At 44.3% G+C, this 24,030-nt stretch overlaps 1 long non-coding RNA gene across 3 annotated transcripts in view; it reads right to left on the bottom strand.

The window, feature by feature from the left end:
* Positions 1-24,030, bottom strand: part of LOC126504828 (uncharacterized) — a 172,865-nt gene that overhangs the window by 5,541 nt on the left and 143,294 nt on the right. The window contains exon 4 of one of the 3 annotated variants that reach the window (XR_007592723.1): positions 10,417-10,654. The exons of 1 other annotated variant lie outside the window; for it this stretch is intronic. This is a non-coding gene — a long non-coding RNA (uncharacterized lncRNA). Of the gene's footprint in view, positions 1-10,416; positions 10,655-18,382; positions 19,833-24,030 lie in introns of those variants that run through there. One more of the 3 variants, XR_007592724.1, reaches the window with a different exon arrangement.

Raw genomic sequence — 24,030 nt, 5'->3', positions numbered from 1 at the left:
ACATGACCAAAATCCACCTGATCCATGGACTGACCAAAATGAGCCAAAATAGACTCAGCTGTATCAGGTGGAAAAATTATACAGAAACTTTAATGTCTGTTTACCCCAAACCAGGAATCTTATAAATTAGTCAGTTCTGTAGAGCATCCTATGCAATAGTTTATTTAAAATATTAGATTATCTTTCTGTATTTGTGGATCAAACAATTTTTTAAGGGCAAGATTTTAAGGGCAAAAGTTCACTTGAATAAAGTACTAGTATCTGTTATTTACTTGTCTTAACTTTTTCTTATCCTTTTCCAGAAGTCCAGATCTTGTCAAAAATTCTTTTCTGCCTAGTTAATAATTAATTTCACTCAGCCAAAACTCTGTAACCCTACATGGGAAGCTGATACAGAAGGATTACAAAGTCAAGGACTTTCCTGGCTACAGAATAAGTTCAAATCCAGCCCAGATAACTTAATGAGCCCCCCATCTTAAAATAAAACTTTTAAAAAGAATTGAGGCTATAGATCAGTAGTAAAGCACACATACTCATCACATGTAAGAGCCTGGGTTCAATTACTAGAAATGAAAAGAGGTTTAGTTTAATATGATTATTGTAGCATGCTTCTTATATGTGTAAGTGTGCATATGTGCATTTGTCTAAACAAGCAGACTCCAAAGGTCAACGTCATGAGTCTTCTTCTATTGCTCTCTAGCTTATACCTTTGAGACAAGATCTCTCAATGAACTTGGAGGCAGCTGTTTCTGCCATTCTAGCTGGCCAGGGAGCCCCGAGAATCTGCCTATCTCTTCCTTCCAGTGCTAGGGTGTCAGAGTCTGTAATCTTAGCTTTTACATGAATTCTGGGGAATCTGAACCCAGGTTCTCGGACTTGTGCTGCAAGCACCTTAAACAGCCAGCACTCCAGGATGCTACACTCTGTTTTCAGCCTTCATTATCTCCTCCCACGAATACAATGCAGTTAGATCATATCCATCCCCTACCATTCCCTCCAACTCTCTCCTTGTCTTCTACTTCTTCTTCACTGAGCCCAGTTAGTGTTGCCGGTATGCACACGGATACGGGGCCATCCACTGGAGTTTGTGTAACCTACCAGAGCCACAACCCTATAGAAAACTGGCTCTCTCTCCCACAGCAGCCGTCAACTGTCATTAGCTACTCTAAGGGACGGAGCCTTCTTAAGCCTCTCTTCCCCTTCCATGCTGGAGTGTTGTCTGCCTTAATCTTGCTAGTCCATGTGCTGATACTGCTTAACAGAATCAACAAACTAATGGAGTTCATTAAAATGTCATTGATAATGGGAGGTCATGAAAGTTTCTAATCAGCCGGTGACTTTTTCCTTGACCAAGGGCAAGTTCATGGCTGGCACACAGACAGACTTGTTTTGTGTGTGTTCATTTCAAACCCACACTTTAAAAACTTTATTTGAAGCAACATCAAACGGTGGAGGGTGTGGAGTGTGGCCTAGCACTGGCTTCAGTCTGATCTCGGGCACCACAGTTTGTTTGTTTTTTTTTTTCTCTCTCTAAATTCAAAATTACAAATGACAGTCACACCAGCAAGCTCCTCCCCACTGCCACCGTCACCCCCAACCCTGTGAGTAGGCAGCTTACTTCCCATGAACTCCAGGCAGATCCCCAGACAGGGAGACTTTCAGAATGTGGAAGAGACACAAGAGTGTACTTTCCCAAGAGTGCTTCCAAACCCAGCAAGCCCAAGACACACACACACACACACACACACACACACACACACGCACGCACGCACGCACGCACGCACGCACGCACGCGCGCCCCGGGCCAGGCTGCCAACCACCGAAGATGGCTGCCGGCAACCTTCGGCTCCCGGCGAGAGTGTTGACAGGCTCCTGAGCAGAAAGACCAGACTGTCAATAAGAGTCCACAGCTGAGTTAGTCAGAAATCAGCTCACTCATGCTTCTCAGCTGGTCTTCTACTGCGTCCTCTCTCCTGAACAACCCCAATACAGGCTTTCTTCGGAAATACACCCAACAGTGTTTGCTTTCTGCCCATTCTTTACTGATTAAACCTAAAGCTTGGAGGTGCCTTAAGGAAGTGGATCCAATTAGTAGACTCTGGCCACAGCCAGTTCTTTGGGATTGTAGGCAGAGGGCAGCGTATGTTGAGGCATCTGGTATATCGTCCTACCTCTGGTTCAGCCGTGTTTTTGAGGCCTCACTAGGAGATGTACAACCTATGCTGTAGGCAGGCATGTGGGAGACCCTGCGCTCTATGAATCATTTCAGTTTTGCTTCCCTCTAAACAATTTTCTATTTCCTGAAAGCATATCTAATCTATGCCCATTGTGATGGTTTAGAGGACATAGGTGTACTAATTAATGCTAAACGCTAGGTCTGGCTGTGGGTGTCCGTCACTCCAGCATTGGGGGATTGAGATCCTGACCCCAAGAGCTTACTAGACAGTTGGCCTGGTGGATTACCAAGCTTGCAGTTCAGTGAGAGATGGTGTCTCGAGGTGGAGAACTGTAGAAAAAGACATCCCTCTTCCTGCTCTGGCCTCCCAGGGCAGAAGTTGCTTGCACTTGCACAGGTACATGCAAGCAAAACACACACACACACATACACACACACACACACATGCCCCCACACACGCACGCACATACATACACATGCACACACACACAGACACACACACACATGCGTGCACGCACACACATACTCACACACTCAGAAAGATTAATGCTACAGAGTAAAGCTCTGAGTTTGTACTCTGAAAAGCTGAGAAACATGGAGGAGGACAGAAAAGGGGAAGGAGAGAGGATGAAAGGGAGGAAGCAGAAAGGAGAGAGGAAAAGGAGGAAGAGAAGAAGGAGGCAGTGGCCCAGGCAATCACTTGCAGAAAGTACCAGCAGCCACAATGCTGATTTTCTTCTACAACAATGAAACCCACTGGCATTCCCTCGTGACATCTGGCCACCTGGAGTAGCAGCAACCTTTCTTAAGTTCCCCAGTGACATGGCACGGTGGCTGCTGCAGGTGCACTATGCAGAACATGCCCCTGAAGCTTGGGGTATGGGAAGTCTTGCCATCCTTCCTTGGCCCTGCTGCCTCAACAAGAGACCTCCTTAATGGCAGAGGCATGCCCCAAGGAAGACAGGAAAACAACCTAGAACTTCTTGGCTCTGGTGTGGGATTGCACAAGAGGCAAACAGTTCCATCCTGTTTATGCCATTGTTAACCCGAGTTTCTATTATATTTTATGCCACCGGTCACATCATAAACAAAAATATATCTTTCATAAAGATAATGAGTTAGCAATAGAGACTGACCTTTGCCTGGGACGATTCCAAGGCTTGGGGAGGAATCTTAGTAATTAATCGTCTTATTGCAACACAATACCTAGCAAAAGCTATTTATGGAATAAACTATTTTTGTTCACAGTACAAGGAGACAGAGTTCATGATTACGGGGTAGGTGTGGCACAGGAGCTTGTTCTCGCTGGTAATACCACACTGGCATTCAGGGGGGAGAATGAAGAAAGCTGTGATCAGCTGCTGTTATGATCAATCACTCAGGTCAGGATCCCAGCCCACCATGTGTACTATCCGCACCGAGGACAGATCTTCGCGCCGTCACGAACGCATCCTCAGTTACCTACCGGCCTCCAACCAGGCCTCCACTTACAACAGTCTCCTTCCTGCCAATGGTCTATTAAACTTCAATCAATGGATTAATATTCTTTAGATCAAAGACATTAATTATCATCTCAGCATCTTTGACACAGCCTCACCGACACACCCAGAGGTGTGTGTTCACAGTTCAGGTGGTCCTTGGCTTGATCAAGATGACAACGAGAAGGAGCCATCACAAGTCCCCCCCCCACACACACACACAGACAAGGGCAACAATGTCCTTGACTCCCTGGTAAATTATAACAAAGCTTTGTTTCCTTTCAATGCTGACAAAAGAGTTGGTTTTCTGAGAGAAATATGGGTAGGTTGGCCAGTTGGGTCTTGGCATATCATTTCCTACTTTACTTTAGTCGATGGATTTTTCCTGACTCTCATTCTTCTCAGTTAGGCAAGGATAAGACTTGTCAGTTGCTGCTGCCATTGCTGGATGATGTTCCAGCCTTGTCAGAACAGCCAGCTCACAATGAAACTCTGAGTGATGAGTAAACACCCATTTTGCTCGAACAACAATTCTGTTTAACTGAGTCTAAAGGGCCAAAAGACATTGGTAGAGGAGTTTGAAAAGATTAAATATTAGTTGGGTTATCCAATATTGCTCGCCATCAGTTGTCCAGAGGCTACTGCTGTCCCATTAGTGTTTTTAGTGTAGCAGTAAGGAAATTGCGGAATCATGGTTTGAAGCCAGTGACTTGACCCTAGAAGCACGGGCAGTAGAATAAGAATTTGCAAACTATTGTCTTTTGCAGAAATGGCTGAAGTCATACTTTATTTAGTTTGTTCAGGCTAACCATCTGCACTACAGAAACAAACTTAGGGTCTGAGTCGGCCAGAAGTGACACTTGATCTGAGGACCGTGGAGTGGCCTGGGGATAGATGGCCTCACTGGCCTCCTACTATTCCTCAATCTCTTGCACACATTTGCTAAGTCCACAGAATGTTCTTAGGGAAATGGCCAGCCGGTGTTTGTTCTGTGTTGAATGGCTCCAGCCAGAATCAATTCAAATAGAGCCAACCGGCATAGTTGGAGGCCATAAGAACACTTCTGTTGGTTAGCAATATAGCAGTAATTGTGCCAACAGAGTAATGATAAATATGACTAGCATATCACATGCCCCTCAAAGATACATATAATTATATAATGGCTTTGCTATCAGTGAAAATATTTTTAAAATTTGAATATAAAAACTGATTAATGAGTTCAGCACAAACAGCATGTTTTAGTAAACACACTGCAGGGCAAATTCACTTCTCTGGTTTGCACACTGGGGACTGGCACTGGTCACTCTCCAGGTTTAAAGTTACTGTGTGGCACATGGGCACAGAGTACACTTAAGGCTCTTTTTTGGCAATACTCAAGAATGATACCTTTCTTGCTAAAGAAGGGTAAGGCAAACTCAGGTGGTACATGACTCTTTTAGAGGCTCAGCCCTGGAGGAGAGGGCCTGGATGGGTAGAGTAGCTCCGATCCTGTTGCCAGAGGGTGGTGGGGAGGAGGAGAGAGAGGGAGAGAAGAGAGAGAGGGATGGGAAGAGGAAGGGAGAGGGAGAGGGAAGGGAGAGAAGCTGTGCTATTGGACGTCTCCTCCCCACACCTTTTTCTCCATCTAGGCCCTTCTCTGTGGGGTGGGCTCCCCATACACAGGGAAGTGCACCCCACTTCTAGTTAATTCTCTCTGAAAATACCAGGAACAACTAGAGGTATACCTTACTCATCTAATAAGTGTTTCCGCATTCGGACAAGTTGCTAGCCAAAGTGAACCATACGGTGATAACAAGAAGAGCCCTGTGGCAATGGCAAGTGTCTGGCTCTCCCTCACTCTTGTCTAAGAGGGCTGGGGGCTCCTTGCACACCTTGCCCATGGATACAAGCGGCCACACTTAAGCACCATGAAAAGGACAGGGGAGGATATCTACCCAAGATCTCTTCTCTTCCCCAAGTGCTGAGGTTTGAACCGAGGAAATTGCGCATGGCACTCAGGTGCCCAGCTAGACCCTCCTTTAAAGGCAGGCCAGTGCTTCAATACACAGCCACATGAGCCTCCCCATGACAGGAACAGGTCACTGTGCACTCTATGCTGCTGTGTGGAGGCCCCTATTCCCTCGACCTTCTATTGATTCCTTCTAGGAACAAATAGACTCTCTCGGGCAGCTCTCCTATCTCTGATGACCAGAAGGCACTTGGCTCACCTGCCAGCCAGTCTTCCAGTCGTCTTTTCTCTCCCCTCCTCCCGTTTTATCACGCTGAGCAGCTGAGCTTCACTGTCACCCGTTGAGCCCCAATCAACCCTGAAGGGACCTGTAGTAGCTGTCTGGACTGCTGAGGTGCTCTGGACTAGACGTACGAGCTTCTGGAGTCTAAGATGAGCAACATGTAACCTCAGCTCTTCTTTGGCTTCCGTCCGTCTCTAACCCTGGTGCTTATGAAGTCCAGAGCAGGGACAATGGGCACCCAGACCCAGCATGCTCTCCTGGATGGTGAAAACTTTGGGTAGGCAATGGAAGAAAAGTCTAAAGAGTACTGGGTAGGGGTGCGGTAGGTTAGTGGGTGGCTTTTGGAGCTGAGCTGAGAGACGGTCAACCGAGGCACTTTGGACCATCTCAAGTCAACTTGCCAGAATGGATTTGATGGATTTTGGGGATCCTGTGTCTCAACAGGGATCCCATAGCACAGGCGCAGAAACCTCAGACAAAGCAACCGTAGCAGTTAACAAACGACTTACCAGATACTTGAATGAGATAATGAACTAACACTCAATTTCAATACTTGGCAAAGTCATTTATAAAATTCATGGGCTTTTTCAGTTTTAACAAAGAAGGTAGCAAAGCCTACTTAAACATTTTTAATTAGGGTATGTGTCTATAATCTCGGTACTTGAAAGGCCAAGATGGGAAGGTCTCTTCACGACTCCTCTGGGCTATGCTGTGACCTCAAGATCGATCTAAGCCAAATGATTAGACTCCATCTCAGAAAATCAAACCAAACTTGGAAGTGTAGCTCAGCGCCAGAATGCTTGCAGGCATAGTGCAAGACTCTGGATTTGCCCTTCCACTTCCTCAAGTCTGCTTATCAATTTATAGTATCCTACTGGTACACTAAATATTATGAAAACCATCTTTAACTGAAGATCTAAGTTGCCAAGAAAAATATTTTGTTTCTGGCATATAAGAAGATTTTTAAGCTTCCCCAAACGCTGGGAAATCAATCAAACAGAATATTCTTAGTGTCTAGCATTCATAGCAGGGGCTTCTTTCTTCTGTGTAGTTATGAAAATGAAGTGGCTTTTTCTTTTCTTTGTCCTTTGCCCTCCATCTTCAGGCCCATGAAAAGGCACTCCTGAGAAACGTAGGCTTCACCAGTGAACACTAGGCCGTGGTTCCTGAGTGGTGCTGTGTCCTGGCTGTACTGAGTCCCAGGGCTGTTAACTAGAGGAAGTGTCAGAGCCTTCTTGCCCCTGATGAGTTATTCTGAGATTATCAGAGGCTGCGACCTCAAGTCTTGGTAGAGGCATTTGTGTCCTGACAGCTTCTTCTTCCCTTTCTAGAAGACTGATGTTCTGAGAGCCCTCTGAGCCTCTCCCTGTGGAATGTCTTTGTAGTCATCTCTGCAAATTTGCACAGTAATCCTCCCTGCTGTTAGCTTCGTGTTCTGAAGTCTGTGGCTCCATTTGTCTGTCTCCTTTTGACACTAGTGTTGATGCAAGAGCCCTTAATCTTCCAGCATAGCTAGGCATCCCTGAAATCCCTGGACACATTTCTCTGCTTCTTTCCAAGACATGAACACTCAGTGATTGATAAACATAATTTATGGCTCCCCAACCTCTAACAAATGCCATATTTTGCTTATTCCGGTGAATTAATATTTATGTGCAGTGGCATCCAACTTCTGTTGAGGATAAAATAAGCTCATTTATGATTTCTCCAGTTACTTTCCAAGATCAAATTTTAACAAATTAAATGTTCTACTTGCTGTGAAATGTCCATCTTTACTGTAGGTGATGTTTTCTTGTTAGCTCTATTCCAACAACTAATGTATCTATAGCTGCTGTTTCTCGGAGCTCTGTTGCTAGGCTAAATAATTCCAAAATGTGGTTTAAGGTGTTTCAATATGTATATTTCTCTCCTTCCCCTAAATTCTGATGAATTCTTGTATAGTCTTTGTGCACATGTCCAGTAGGATGAGTTCAATTTTATTAATTTCAGCTCAATTTGATTGTAAAATATTAAACTGCCTTGCAACAGTAATACTTGTATTTGGGAATCTCCTCTCCGCCCCGCCCCCCCCCCGCGTGTGTGTGTGTGTGTGTGTGTGTGTGTGTGTGTGTGTGTGTGGTGTGTTTGTGGGGAAGGGCAGGGAAAGGAAGATTTTTAACGGTTGTATGACCTCTGGGGAATTCATTAAAAAAATAACTGAGGTCTAATCCCAAGACTAGCAACTATTCACAATGGCTAATTGATATGGTTATTAAATGGCTGGGCATGTGGCTTCTAGCAGATATCAGACAGTGTTAGCTGATGGCGACTGTATTTCCTGATTCTGATAAAGTTGCTTTGTATTCGGCAACAATAAAACTGTGCAAACTTTGGTGGACTCGGTCTCATAGCCACAAATGTTGTTAAACGCAACAAAAAAAAAATGGAATCTATCCAAGTAACTGACAATCTGATTCAATGAAATGGAAAACCAGTGCCAAATAAAATCACAAATCACGCAGGGGGAAGAGCCACCGTCGCAAAAGCGATCTTGGAGAAACGGCTCAAAGAATGCCTAAATCTATCGGTGACGCTGGCAGCATTTGCTAGAATGGAATGAAATAAGCTATGTGTAGTTTTTGGCAGAAGAATGCATGTCAATGGTGTTCCAAAGAGCTGTCAAGAAAGCGTGCCAGGACTCACTCGAATTGCAGTAGACCCCAGACCAATATGAACTTTAGTACCATAAACCAATTCTCCCAGGAGCCAACACTGTCTGGTTTAATCATGATTCAAATTTTGAGCTGAGAGAACAAGTCGATTATAAAAGGCAAAGGGTAACTGTACATCTTCTGGGGCTGGTGAGTGATATCAATCCTGCTCAGGTTTCCTCTTTTTCAATCATTCTTATTGAGGCAAAATTCACATTACATATTTTACATATTTAAAGTCTATAATTTCACGAGCTTAGTATATTTTCAGTATCGTAAAAGCATAATCACAAATTCCAAATATTTTCATCACCCCATCTCATTTCAAGTGAATATACTTCTGGAGGGCAATTCATAAATCTAATACTAATATTTATTTGTTCTCAGAGGGATTTTTACTGATGCAAAGCATTTTTAAGCTTTTCCCCCTTTATAGATAAAAATTTCATTTCATACATTATATTTTAATCATAGTTCCTCTCCCCAACTCCTTCCAGATCCTTTCCTCTTTCCTACCTACCCAATTCTGTGTTCTCTCTTGCTCTCAAAACACGCATACTCACACACATGCAGAGAAGGTGGGGGACAGAGAGAAACAGAGAAACGAAAATCAAATCAAAACAAAACAAAAAAATTGCCCAAACAAAGCAAAAAGTCTACACACAAAAAATTGTGAAGTCTGTTTTGTGTTAGCCGACTACTCTTGGGCAGAGGACCTACCCTGGAGTGTGATTGAAATACCCAGGGACATTCCTTGGAAGAAAACCTGTCTTTCTCTTTGCCCGTGAGTATCAGTTGAAAATAACTTCTTGGTTGTGGGTGGCATGTTCCCTTCCCCCTCTCGGTGCTGGGACATCTGGCTTGAACCTGGCTGGTCCTTTGTGTGCTGCCACCGTGTGAGCTCATATATGTGTTGGTTCTGTGACGTCTGGAAGACCCTCTTCCTTTCCTGTCATCTAGACCGTTTGGCTCTTACAATATTTCGGTCACTTTTCCACACAGATCTCTGAACCTTGCAGGGAAAGGTTTGATGAAGTCATCCCATTCAGGGATGAGTGCTTTAAAGTTTCTTGCTTGCCATATCTTGTCCAATGTAAAGTTCTATGTTAATTCCCATCTACTACCAAAAAGAAGAAGAAGAAGAAGAAGAAGAAGAAGAAGAAGAAGAAGAAGAAGAAGAAGAAGAAGAAGAAGAAGAAGAAGAAGAAGAAGAAGAAGAAAAGAAACTTCTCTGATGGCTGATGATTGATCGCTGAACAAGGAAATGATCTATGGGTATAGCAATGTGTTATTAGAAGTCATTTTGTTGCTATGTTCTTTAGCAGAATAATAATAGCTGAGCTTCATCTTTTAACTCTCCGCTTAGTTCTGTGCCTTACCTTTAAATTGTAATGTTTGATTCGTTGATTTTTTTTAATTGCAAAAGGTAATTAAAAGAGAGGGGGAACCATGGTTGCAATAAATTGTATGAAAAAATTATTTTCAATAAAAAAGTATAATATGAAGTAGGATATACTGGGGTAAAGGAACCACTTAAAGCAAGCAGAGACGAACACAGAGACTCCCATCAATAGTTCTTTATACGGGAAACCCCTGGTAGCCTGCCTCTACAATGGCACCTGCATCATCTCTGGCCTATGCTTGTCTTTCCCAGATCATTTTGGGTTTGGTCAGTGTGAACAATGGGATTCTTCACAAGTCCTACTAGTGACCCCAGCGGTTTGATTGAGTAGGACTCTGTTCTTCCATACCATGTTTCTAAGATGGTTTGCCCTCTCTGGAGGAAGCCAGCAAAATCACATCATGAAGAAACACAGTCCCTGTAGTGGCTCAGATCGGAACCGAGGTCCTCTGTCCTCCTGTGAGAGGTGGCAGCTTCCTTCCTAGACCCTGTTGTCTTAGTCAGTGTTCTATTGCTGTGAGGGGATGCCACGAGACCATGGCAACTCTTGTTAATAAAAGCATTTAATTAGGGCTTTCTTACAGTTTCATAGTTTTAGTCCATTATCCTCATGATGGGGAGCGGATGGCACATAGGAAGGCATGGTGCTGGAGAAGTTGAGAGTTGTACATCTGGTTCTGCAGGCAGCAGGAAGAGAGAGTGAGTCGTTGGGCCTGGCTTGGGCTTCTGAAACCCCAAAACCCACCTTGAGTGAGATAATCCCTCTATAACAAGGCCATACCTAGTCCAACAAGACCATACCTCCTAACATCTTCCAAATAGTGTCACTCCCCGATGAGTAAGCATTCAAACATATACGTCCACGGGGGTTACATTCTTATCCAAACCACCACACCTGCATGTGTACACCATCTTGGAAGCAGACTCTACAGCCCAGTCAAGCTTCAGACACTTGCAGACTTGGCAAACACTTTGATGACAGCCCCCTCTAGCTGATCTTGGATTTCTGAACCTTAAAAATGGAATGAGATGGTCTGACTCGGTGGCTATACTTGTCACCATGATGCGTTGTTGCCCCTTCTTTTTCTTAAAAATTTAAATATTTAATTATGGATATTTATGTGCATATATTCAGGTAAGGGCAAGTGTCTGTCAAATTCAGATGAGGTCCTTGGTTCACCCTGGAGCTGAAATTACAGGCAACTGAGTGTGCTGGGAACCCAACTTGAATTCTGCAAAAGAACAGTACACATTTTTTCACCCCTGCCTCCTTCAGCAAATTCTACTGGCATGTGCCACCACAACTGGCTAGAACACACGCTTAACCACTGTAACCCCTTCCACTTAGTCTTCTAATCTAGATCAGTCTTATTCAAACTAAGACTATATCTTATAAAAATCATAAGAAGCCAGCATGCATGGTTTTCTCTCGGTCCCATTCTTGGTTAGAGATGGAGGACTTTGGCATCCTTAATCACCATAGGGATGGAAGAAGGCTGAGTCAAAACTTTCTATAAAGAAGGCCAGACAGTGGTGGTGGTGGTGGCTGTGCACACTCAGGAGACAGTGCCAGCCAGATCTCTGTGAGTTTGAGGTCAACCTGGTCTACAGAGTAAGTTCCAGGACAGCCAGGACTACACAGAGAAATCCTGTCTGGAAAAACAGACGTTCAAATTTGCTGTTTGTTTTTGTTGTATTTTATTGAGAGAGATAAAAATAATTATTATGTACAAAAAAATTACAAATTCGTGTAAGATGAGTAGGGGATCGAAAAGGAGAGTTTGGAAACATTAAAGCAAAGGTTGGTGTCTTCACCTTGGGAGAAAGGGACCGCTTTCCTTGACTTCCCGTAGACACTTCCTCAGACCCTCTGTTTCAGAGTTGTTTAAATCATTCTCCAGTGTTTTCTCTTGGCACCAAATATGTTTACATAACTGAACCTCCAGTCTGTTCCGCTCTTGTTAAAACTTGCCTTGCTTCTCTAACTCCCAGGGAAGAGTGCATTTTTAGAGTTTGCGCACTTAGAATTAAGCTGCTTTTGATGAACTGTCTGCCTGGTACCCTCAATTTCTTGTCCGCTAGTCAACAAATTACTGAGGATGGAGTTCGTTTTCTTTTTTCTGGAATACAAACCAAACAAAGAAAATGTGTTTAGCGATGCTGGGTTCTGGCTGTCTTGGATTTACAGGAGCTCTTAGGTGGTACCTGTGGGAAGAGTCCTGATGCTGTTCGGCTGTGAACGTCAGCTGCTGGGAGTCTGGGGAGCTTGTCTCTTGCTTCATCAGATGAAAATGTAGCACACACGCATTTGGTTAAGTGGTGTGAAGGGCAGGCATCAGATCCACAACCTCACTGGTCTTTTGCAGAGCCAAAGAAAATAATCAAGAGGGGCTCTAGAGTTCTCAGAATCAGGTGTGCCAGCAGCGCGATGGTGTTTGCAAGACCGGCCTCTTCCCACAATGCCCTCCCTTTGTGTCCCCACAGCTATTCTAAGCTGTCCTTTGTCAATGAGTTCATTTAAAAGATGTTGCTTAGATCCAGAACAACGTCAATTCTAAAAATCCAGAATAATGGAACAGGTACCTGTGTATGTAGCATCGAAATGAAGCAAATGTTAAAATTTGGGTTCTGGTTTTTAAAAAATATTTAGTTTTACTTTGAATGATGTATGTGGAGGTTCTGCGTGCCCGTGCGCACAGTGTCCGTGGAAGCCAGAGGCCTCAGATCCTCTGGAGCTGGAGCTGCAGGGAGTTGTGAGCTGCCCTACACGGGTGCTGTCAAACTCATGTCCCCTGTAAGAGTAATACCCACTCTTAACCAGAGAGAAAATTTTCCAGCTCCTGGGTTCTGGTTTTTGGAGAGGGGAGAGGGAGGAGGAGGAAAAGGAAGAAGAAGAAGAAGAAGAAGAAGAAGAAGAAGAAGGAGGAGGAGGAGGAGGAGGAGGAGGAGGAGGAGGAGGAGGAGGAGGAGGAGGAGGAGGAGGAGGAGGAGGAGACACAGACACTCACGAGAGAGAGAGAGAGAGAGAGAGAGAGAGAGAGAGAGAGAGAGAGAGAGAGAGGAGAGAGAGAGAGGAGAGACTACCATAGTCTCTCCACACAAGTGTCAGCTTGCCGCCAATAGAATGCCAAGGGGAGGACCACTTCTATACAAGCAGTGATTGATATATATTGAGAAAATTCTTTGTGGAGGACAAACCACTTGCTTGTCGCGTGGAAGAAAGTGGGGGTGACAGAAACAGTCAGAAGCAGAGTGGAAGGAGATTTTGCAAGTGAGACAAGGAGTGGGGGGAGGTATTTAGAAAATAACAAATACCAACCACAACAAAGTCTGAGAACCGTACTGAGCAGATGTGTGGTGTGTGTGTGTGTGTGTGTGTGTGTGCACGTGTGTGTGTGTGTGTGATAGCAGGTACCATTATGGCTAAGCTGAAAAGCTATTGACTGTGGTTAAAAAAAGGCTGGATTGCTGGAAGCTTAAAGAACATTTTTCCGTAGATGGTGTCCAGCACTCTACCAAAGACGCTGCTGCCCAGGAGAGAACTGCATTGGGACAATGAAACCACAACCACATGGGTTGCACAGGGGATCACCAAGTAGGCTGCTCAGTGGTGAGAGCTGTTGCATGACAGTGACAGATATCAAGGGAAGGGATGCAGTGGGTACATTAGAAGAAGCAGGCATTGTGTCTCTGGCACTCTGACAGCCAGCCACTCCAGAAATCACCAACATGAGGGGGCTTTTTTTATTCGTTTTCCTTTTAGATGAAAAACAAAAAGAGGACTTTAGATAAGAAAAGGTAAGGAAGGGTGTATCCTTTGCTCATAACTGTTTCTTATGCTCTAGATCAGTGGTTCTCAACTTTCCTAATGCAGTTCGCGCATGTGGTGGTGACCCCCTCCTCCGCCATAAAATTATTCATTGCTACTTTGTAACTGTACTTTTGCAACTGTTATGAATCATAATGTAAATATCGGATATGCAGAATATCTGATATACAACCCTATTCCCAGGCTGAGAACTGCTGCTTTAGATAAGAGATTTAGCACCATTTATTTATTTGTTTTTTTTTAAACTAGATGAAATATGTATCTTTCAGGAGTTTTTTTTGACAGACTTCGATTCTCCTATTTTCTTCTTAAAACATAGCTATTCTTTTAAACACAGGATTCAGTCGTACCTAAGAAACTGGATCTATACTTATTTACATTTGCTGAGTTTTATATATAAGGTATTTTCCCAACATGATCACTGACTTCAAAGGATGTTTTGAGGCCACTGAAATGGTTCAGTGGGTAAAGCTGCTTTTAGCCCAGTCAGACAACCTGTCCAATACCTGGACCCCCGTGGTTTAAGGAGAGAAGTGACTCCCCAACATTGTCCTCTGGCTTCCACACTCATACTGTGGCATCCATCCCTCCCAATACACCAAGCAAGTGAAGTTTTTTAAATGTTAAAAGAAAAGTAAAAACAATGTTCTGGCATTATAATATTGTTTTCCTACCAATGGAATATTCAAAACCCCTTTCTATTTATTCACAAGAGAAGTGAAATAAAAATAACAAGATATGACTGCAGATTCATGCATCCAAATTATGAGTCTGTGCGTCAAATTAATCCTTTTCTGTAAGTGTGTGCCAGGTTTCTGCAGGAAATTATTTCTCTCAAACAGAAAGGGGTGAACGACTCCATTAGCAAAATGAGGAATGAACAGCGCCTTAAGATAATTCAATCTCGGGACCTCCATTCTGTCCTCGCCTTAAGACAATTCAATCTCGGGACCTCCATCATGTCCTACTTATAGGAATCCATCCCTAAAGCAAAAGCTGAGCGCGCACCCTGGAAGTCTCTATATTGCTGTCGTGAATTTAAAATGACTCTTACGGTATTGAATCCCCACCCCCATAGGCACAGAGAGGGAGCTGAAGGGGTTTTTGAGGAACCATCACATTTCCCTGATTTTTTTTTAGCAGGCTTTTGGAGGTTTCTGGAAGGATGGAGATGAAGGCAGGTGTATTTGCTGAGGTGCACTTATTTTTCAGTGTGTGGCTGAAGCGGTTCAATCTTTCTTCTTATCTTAATCCAATTAGTAGAAACCTGAGGTGCCTTTTGAAACTAAGTGATTGTAATGGAAGTTTCTTTATCTGAGACTTTAAAACCAAAACAGAGCCATCAATTGGAACACTCCTTCCCTTTTAAAGCCAGGGGGAAAGTGTAAGACTAGGAGCTGAGAGCTAGTTCTTTTTAAAGACCTTCTTCTTCTATAGAACAAAACCAAGGGGGGAAGTACAGAGGTATGCATAGACCTTCAACCCCCAAACATGCATAGCATAGCCTCTCTTTCCATCGAACGCCCACCTACAGCATGTTTTGGTACTACCGAGGAACCCACACAGGCATGCCATTACCAGCCAAGTCCGTATTTTACATTAGGGCTCCTGTTGGCAGTGGGCATCCTATGGGTTTTGATGTGTAGCCACTCATAACAGCATCAACAATAGGTTTTTTTTTCTGACTTAAAAGTGTGTGCTGCCTGTTCATCCCCCCCTTCACTCTGACCCCTGGCAACTGCCAATCATTTTGCTTTCTCCATATATGTCTATATTTTTATTTTGTCTTTTCCAGAGTGTCGCTTAGTAGGAATCACCTTTCCTCGGTGTCTTCTTGACTTAGTAAAATACGCTTGAGGACCCTCCATGTCTTTTCATGCACGGCACCCCGTTTCTTTTTAGTATTTCGCTATCTGCATGTACTTGTTTACTTTCTCATTTGCCCCACTGAAGGACGTCTTGGCTACTTCCAAGTCATAGCAACTATGAATAAAGCTGCTGTGCACACTTGTGTATAGTTTTGGTCTTTACTTTGGGTTAAGTTCCATCTAACGTGATTACCAGTTCAAGGAGAGCACATTTAATCCTGTAGCAGCCGGACAATCTCCCAAAATACCATTCTGGCTTCGTCTCCTTGGGTCCACATTTCTTGTGTTCTGAATTTCATGCATCCTGACAGGTGTCTAATGGCAATAGTTACTTTTTATTTCTTTTCATAGACATTTTAGCTGTTATTTTTTTTATTTTTTTTAATATTTATTTATTTATTTATTTATTTATTTATTTATTTATTTATTTATTATATATACAATATTCTGTCTGCTTGTATGCCTGAAGGCCAGAAGAGGGCACCAGACCTTATAGACGGTTGTGAGCCACCATGTGGTTGCTGGGAATTGAACTCAGGACCTTTGGAAGAGCAGGCAATGCTCTTAACCGCTGAGCCATCTCTCCAGCCCTTTAGTTGTTATTTTTAAATTAATATTAAAAAGCTATCACCCCTGTCTTACCCAGATGAGTCTCTAAGAAGTTAATCTTAAGCTTAACTGACCTGACATCAGTTCCAGTGTGAGAGAGCTGTCACATGACGTGATCACCTGTATTTGTCTTCCAAAGTGTGAGTCCCCAACGACACTCGAAAAGCAGTTTTTATCAGGAGGCTTTTACTTTGATTGATGAATTGGGAGGGGGGCACTTTTTAGAAGATTCCTATCCATTTGCTGAAAATGTCCGGATGGCAATCAGAGACCAGAAGGTGAGGTATGTAGTGTTTTTCGGGTACAACGTTGCCCCTAATAACACATTCTTCTTGAAAGCATGGCCAACCTTTTCCTGCCTAATACTGTGTAATTAGTCAAGAGGAGAGCTGCCGGAAGGAAAATTCCGATTTCCCCTTTAGAATGGGGGCTGTTTTTATACAGACTTTGGCGTCTGCCCAGCCTGAGCAGCAACAGCGCACATGAGCGAGCAATTTGGCCTTGTTGGTAAATAAAACACATACACTTCTAACCAGTTTCATTTAAAATGAAGCACAGCTTATATCCCAAGCACGTTAAAGGCATCGTCTTGGCAGGGCAGTGTCTCCGGCTGAGTCACTGAGAGCTCATGACACAGCTCCAGGTGGGACCAAACAAACATCAAGGCACAAGATACTTCTCCTTCCTGGGTTTAGCTTTTGTGTTATATTTTGATTTCTCTGTTTTATTCAAATTCCAAGAATTCAATTGCATTCAGGACCCTGTTTCAATGTAAGGGACTGTTACCATGTGGCCATAGGCCTGACCCTCTTGTCATCTCCTGAGACAAGTGAAAATGAGCTGTCTGATACTATCCCACGGAAGGAAAGATGACCAAGGGTTTCTTAAGTAGCCATAGACAAGACTTCCTTGCTGGTTCTGTGTGTGTGTATGTATTTGTATGTTTGTATGTCTGTATATGTGTTTGTGTGTGTCTCTGTGTGTGTGATTGTTTATGTTTTGTATATGTGTTTGTGTGTGTGTCTGTGTGCGTGTATTTGTGTTTGTGTATCTGTAAATGTGTTTGTATGTGTATATGTGTGTGTCTGTGTGTTTGTATATATATCTGTGTGTGTATTTGTGTATCTATATATGTGTTTGTTTGTGTACATATGTGTGTATGTGTGTTTGTGTGTGTGTGTCTGTGTGTTTGTGTGTGTGTTTTTGTGTGTGTGTCTGAAACTCAACAGTCTTAACACCAGTCCTTGAAGAAAAGGAAAGAGGCTTGTTTTTTTTTTTACAACCCTCTAGCCTTCCCTGAGTCTCCAGTCCTTGGCCACCAGAGGCACACGCAGTTGGCAGAGGAGCCAATGCCAGATGGGCTGTTAATAAGCACTCCTAGAACACGACTTGGCTGTGCTTGGACCCTGTTCTTGCTTTCTCTGCTGCTTATTTTGATGGAAGTCATTGGGACTGAATTGGTTCTAACACTGGCCCGTGACCAAGCAGTGCATGGGCTGGGGGCAGACACTCCGCCTTCAAGAGTGGATAGAAACTTTAGAGCTCACCCCTCTCTCTCTATCAACAGTGGAGAAAAACAAACTACTAAACCTCAAAGGTGGGTAACCTTACTCTCACCCTCCAAATCAATAGGGCCTTTTAGACTAAGTAGTTTTGGGTGAAAACATTCTTTCTGTCTCTCAGATATCCCCTCCACATGGTAAGTCATGGACACAGCCTTTGGTGGGGAATGGGGTACTCTGACTTGGGGTTGGATTTGAAGTGGCCTCTAAGGAGATGTCACTTAACTGGTTTTGAATGCTGCTTCAGCTTAGTGAACACACAGGTTATGAGGGTGCTGTCGTGATGCTCCTGAGGTGTCATGACCCAGCTTCTCCTTGTGTCCTTCAGCCTGTTGGCCCCCACAGGGCGTCTTCTCTTCCAGATGGTGGCCTGGATTGATGGCCCATCCTTAGCGTCTGCTGCAGGTCACTCTCCTCACCCTGGTAGTCTCCCCGGCCACTGCTCTGGGCCCCAGCAGTGTCCTCATCACGTGGGAATGGACAATGGCCTGGGGAGCTAAACTTCAAGGCTTTACTTTGCAGGATGGGGATGGACTGCCTCTTGAGCAGTGCACAGCTTTCTAGAAGGTGTCCATTTCTGAGACGTGAATACACAGTACGGGAGTCCATGAATTCCACGCCTGTACTGTGGCGTCTGTCTGGCCACTTCACTCTCTCACAGAATTGCCTCAGGGATGGCAAAGAGAAGCTTCTTCCTATTCTCCTGCTCTCTTTGCCTCTTATATAAAACTCTATGGTTCATCCAAGCACACTGAAGAAAATAAAAGTAGATGAATTTGGCGTGTGTGTGTGTGTGTAAAGTCTTGCCAGAAAGGCTTTTGTTTTGCTTCATTTAAACCAGATTTCTAATGTTTCTCAAAGTTCTAAGTGTTTTTGCTTCACTGAAACTAAATCACGTTCTAAGCCAAGCCATAATTTAAATGGCAGAAGCTGGGCATTTGTCATTTTGTTGTTAATTTTGTTTTGTGGTCCTTTTATAGAAATCTTAATCGTCCTCCCTTGGGCAGATGGATGGATACCTTGAGTGTTCTCGGATCAAGGCCATGTATTTGTAAAGTGAGAAGTAAAAATAAAAACCACCCCCCCCATATTAGTGTTCAACTAGTCCCCTCGTTTTATATTTATAACACCTCACCCTCATCACAGCAGATTAACAAAATAAATATAACTACTTCGAATAAGTATAATTTTTAATGCTGTTCTATACAGAAGGAAATAAAGTTTTATTTAAACCGCTTTCAACTGCGTTTGCCTAGATCTACGTCTATGCTCTTTCCTGCATATAGTGATATCTCTTGGGAGACGCCACAAATCGAGTCAGCTATGGATGGCAGAACAGGGTTGTCTATAACATCAGCCAACATCAGCCACAGTTTACGTTGTGTTCAGATTCTTGAATGGCAGAGGAGAGAGCAGAGTTGAAATAATGCGGCTTCCGTCATGAACATACGAGGGCCATCCTGGGCTCCCCATGATCCTAGGACATCTTGAGCAAGACGCTGCCACCCAGCGAGAAGATCCCACACACCTGAGTGCTTAATTAAAAAGAACCGATGCCACAGATGGTTCTATTAAGTCGGAGCTGGCTGGAGGCTCTTTCTCTGGTTTCTTGATATCATCTAGGAAGCTCATAAAGCCATCCCACAACCGAGTGAAGAAAAGCTGAGCAGTTTCTGTCAGTCCGGTTTTTGAATCTCACGCTCTTTACCCAGCCTCGGAGAAGTGCCGTTCGGTTTGCGTTCAGACAGCTTCAAGCTTAATGGTTTTCTTCTTATCTTGATAAGTAAGGAGTGCAAGCCTGCTGCATCCAAGCTGAGCTGTACCTTTCCCACGTTTTCAGCTGTAGCATCTGACTCCTCGTGGATTCCCCTTTCCCTGTTAGTTTTCCTTGATCGGAGAAGTCTTTTGGAAGAGGGAGCGCCCAGCCCTGCGCAGGGCGGGGATAGTTTCACGAATTCATCTGGTGGAGTCAAGGAGCCTCCAGAGCCTGGGAAGAGTCCATGAAGGGGGGTAGGTGAGTCTATGAGAGTTATTAAGGCTTGAAATAGAGACCCCAGTGTGGTAAGGAAAGCAACCTCGTACACAGTGGGGAGGCCACGGCAATCTGCGATAACTTCCGTGGAAAATTGAAGGAGACAAATAGATTTCAGGTATTTCTCAGGAGCAGAGAGGGAGAACTTTAGCGAATTGAGTAGTGACACTGGGTTGCAGTAATTGAGCCGGAGTGTGTACGTAAGGGTGTCCACTTATGTGCTATCCTCAGCATCTGCGGAGTGCAGCCTTCAAGGTTCTCACTGAGCTGACTCCGAAAGCCAGAGGTACAAGTTCCTTATAAATTATGTTATAGGATTCACCTATAATCCATGCACACCTTCCCAAAGGCTTTCTGATTTTTGTGACGCCATTCACATGTGTTTGGATCATATTCACCCTCCCCCGTCCTCCTTCCGTGCCCACATCCCTCCCTATAGGACTCTTCCTTCCAACACGCTCCCATTCTCTCTGCCCCCCCCCCCCCGGTTTAATCCGGTTTGCTAGGTCCTAGATGGTGTAGGGGTATTTACTGGTCCATGAAAAACTTACCAGTGGCCACACCCCCAAAGAAAAATGACTCTGCCTTCTTCAGTTGGCATTAATTGCCAGGAGTCCCTCAAGTGTGGAACCTCATGTGCCCTTTGCCCAGTCGTGCTGGAGTAGTTGATGGCCTTAATCTTGTGCAGGTCCCTAGAGCTGCTGTGAATTCAGCTGACGAACTGGCCATTGGAGGCCCAGAAAGCAGTGTTACCCATAACTCCCCCAAAACCTCCGCCTCTCACGTTCTCTCTGCCCTCCCTGGGAATGGTCTCTGAGCCTCGGCCATAGAGACGGCCGTATGTGATATTCATGTCCTGTTTAGGACGAGAACTCCACTGTCGCTCACTCTCAGCGTTTTGACCGGTTGTGAGTCCCTGCTTTCACAGTTTCCACCGCTCCCACTGCAAAAGGAAGCTTCTCAGGCTGAAAGCAGCAGAGGTCATGGGTGTAAACATAAATATTTCAAAGGCAACTTGACAACAGGTCCATTTGGCGAAACAACAGTAATAAACTCCCTTTAGGGACTCTAGTCTCTGTGGCCATGGCCTTTGGACCAGCTTAACAGGACAAGGCATGAATTTCCTTTTATGTAGCAGGCCCCCAAAACAATGTAAAAGTAGCTGGTTACTCTCCCCAACAGTGACGCCACTATGTCACCACTGGGCCCATCTTGCCTGGTGGGTCTTAGAGCAAGCGGGTCCAGCACGGGGTACGTCATCAGGGGTGACTCTCCCTGCCCCTTGGACTGCATGGCCCTTCTAGCACTGGGACAGTAGCAGAGGTGCATGGCCCTTCTGGCACTGGGAGTTTCTAAGTTAGGTCCAGGTTGATTTCTCTATGTTCTGCAACTAAAGTACACTGCACCTTCAATAGAGGCATGCCATTTAACTATGGTACAAGAAAGTGGCCTGTATTCTTCTAGGGACCTCTGGGACCTCCCACTCATGAGATGGTATCTCCACAACCGGCAATGAGAGTTTTATTTAATAACCCATGTCTGCATGAACTGTCAGTTCATGCAAAAGTAATTCTGCTCAAAATATTTATATTTCTTAATTAGCATACAATGTAGTGAGTTTCCTTAAGGCTTTTAAGCACAGTTAACCTTGAAATGCCTTCAAAGACCCACCCAGAGGCCTCTATCTTAGTGGATCCTAGATCCTATGACCTTGACCATCAAAATTATCTACCATAGTGCTAATTCAAATTTTATTTTTGGCAACTTACTGGGATTTTTTAAAAATAAATACTTTTGGTCTGTGTTTGGTTGAATATGTTTGAATATGTAGATGCAGGGCCCGTGGGTTTGGAGAGCTGACCAAGTACAGAAGCAATAAACAAATATAAATAGACATCCTTATTTATGTGCCCTGCTCCATCCACTGAGAGTCTGGGAGAGTGGTACCCTGATATCAATGAACAAGCTCCCTGGAATCCAGATCTGGATTATATAATACTACCCTCCATGAGAGAGAACTTTTTTTTTTCCCCAAGGCTAGGTGAAGGAGATTGTGAAATGAAAGGGAAACATCTATTGGAATGAAAACAGAAAACCAAAATACTCAAAGAAGGATGCTGGCATGCTTACAGGACTAATTTTAAAAAGCCCCTGTTGGTCACTGCTGGGACAATTTGAATTTCAGTAGCAGCGCTGGTTGGTTTGGCTAACCTGACAAACTGGAGTCCTCTGGAAAGAGGGAACTTCAATTGAGGAACCACATCCACCAGATTGGCCCAAGGGCACGCCTGTGGGACATTTTCTTGATTACTGATTGGTGTGGGAGGGCCAAACCCTCAGTAGGTTTCCTACCCCTGGACAAGCAGTCTTGAGAGGAATAAGGAAGTAACCTGAATAGGACACAGAGAATGAGTCAGTAGGCCGCACCCCTCTGTGGCCTCTGCTTTGGTTGCCCCGTCTAAGTTCCTGCCTTGAGCTTCCTCCCTGGCCTCGTTGGTGACCAACTGTACCCTCCCTCAGCTTGTTTTTTGCCAGTGCTTTATCACTGCAAAGAAAAGCTTAACAAGGTCGGTAACCTCGGTGGATCTGAATCCACTGCCTAGAAGAGGAAGCTGTAAACCCCCGTTGATTGTAATACATTATGAATTCGATGAGGATGGAGGTACCATTCCCAAAGTACCTCTACGCGGAACACTCCCTCGTTACAGAGATGCGAAGAGCACCTTCACATTGGAGATGACTGACAGATGCCAGACTTAGGTAGCTGAAGGACAACATCAATGAAACGACAAACTGAAATTAGCAAGCACATCACCAACATCTGTGATGCGCCTGCCAAAGACACAAGATTGAAAGCAAACACGTGCATGCACGTGTGTGCAGGTCAGAGGACTATTTGCACAAGTTAGTTCTCAGGTTTCTCTACTGTGTGGGTCCTGGGGATCACTCAGGACACACCAATCTTGTCTTTACCCGTTGAACAATCTTGCCAGCTATATACAACATTTTACTCTCTCTCTCTCTCTCTCTCTCTCTCTCTCTCTCTCTCTCTCTCTCTCTCTCTCTCTCTCTCTCTCATGTTTGCAGGCCCAGGTATACAGAGGCCAGAGGACATTGTCCAGCTGTAGTATGCTTCCTTGAGACAGACTCTTCCTCTCTCAACATGAAGCTCGCCTGGAAACCAGCAAGTCCCAGTAATCCTCCTGCCTCTGCCCCCAACAACACTGGCATTACAAGGGTATGTGATCATACCCTTTCACACAGCAAATTCTTTAACCCCGTCCACATTTCTTTCTGCAGGATTTTTGATATCCCAGCACGGGTCCATTTCCCCTTAAATACTTCCGTCTGTTCGTGTCGCTTACTTGTCTCACTCCGGTGACAACATACCCGAGGAAAGCAACGTAAGCTTCTCACTGCCCACAGTTTCAGGGTCTTTCAGTCTACCATCGAGAGAAGGGCCTGGTCGTATCCATGGTGGTGGGAATGTATAGAAGGGACTTCTGCCCACAGTGTGCCAGGAAACAGGGGACAAAGGCCAGAACCAATAGTGACGGTGACTTAGGGTCCATCTTTAGAGAGTGTCTTTTACCAGCTTGGTTCCATCTCTTTATAACGCCACAGCCTTTGATATAGTGCCACACCCGGGAACAACTATTCCAAATAAGAATAAGGATATTTCTTTATGTAATTGTGGCACAAGAATCAAGTTCGGGAAATGTGCCATTGCTATACTTTGTCTAATATAAAGACCAAATTTGCATTTTGCCAATTATCTCAATCTTTCTTCCTGAAAACAAGGTCTGGCGACATAGCCCAGGCTGGTCTTAAAGNAATAAGCCTGGGTCGATCCTGGGACTCACAAGGTGAGAGAGAGCTAGCTTCTGCTGGATATCCTCTGGCCTCAACATACACACTGGAATATGTATGCACCTAAACATACATGCACACACACACAGAGCAACATCTTTTCCTGTTTTGCGATCATCCATCACATTCAGTTGCCTTGCGGCTACCAGGGGGCAGTCTCTCAGGCTTACTTCGTCCTGCATGATGTTGACAGTTGCTTTATAGAATGTTCCTCATCTCCAGATGTTTCCACTGGATTATTTTTTATTTAGTCTCTCTCCTTTGTGCCAGTTTCCCAACATGT

The sequence above is a fragment of the Alexandromys fortis genome, unplaced genomic scaffold, assembly GCF_014885135.2.
Source record: "Alexandromys fortis isolate MF-2015 unplaced genomic scaffold, M_Fortis_MF-2015_v1.1 scaffold_32, whole genome shotgun sequence".
NCBI classification, from domain to species: Eukaryota; Metazoa; Chordata; class Mammalia; order Rodentia; family Cricetidae; genus Alexandromys; species Alexandromys fortis.
Note: the sequence above shows the minus strand (reverse complement) of the source record. Positions and strands in the feature narration are given on the sequence as shown.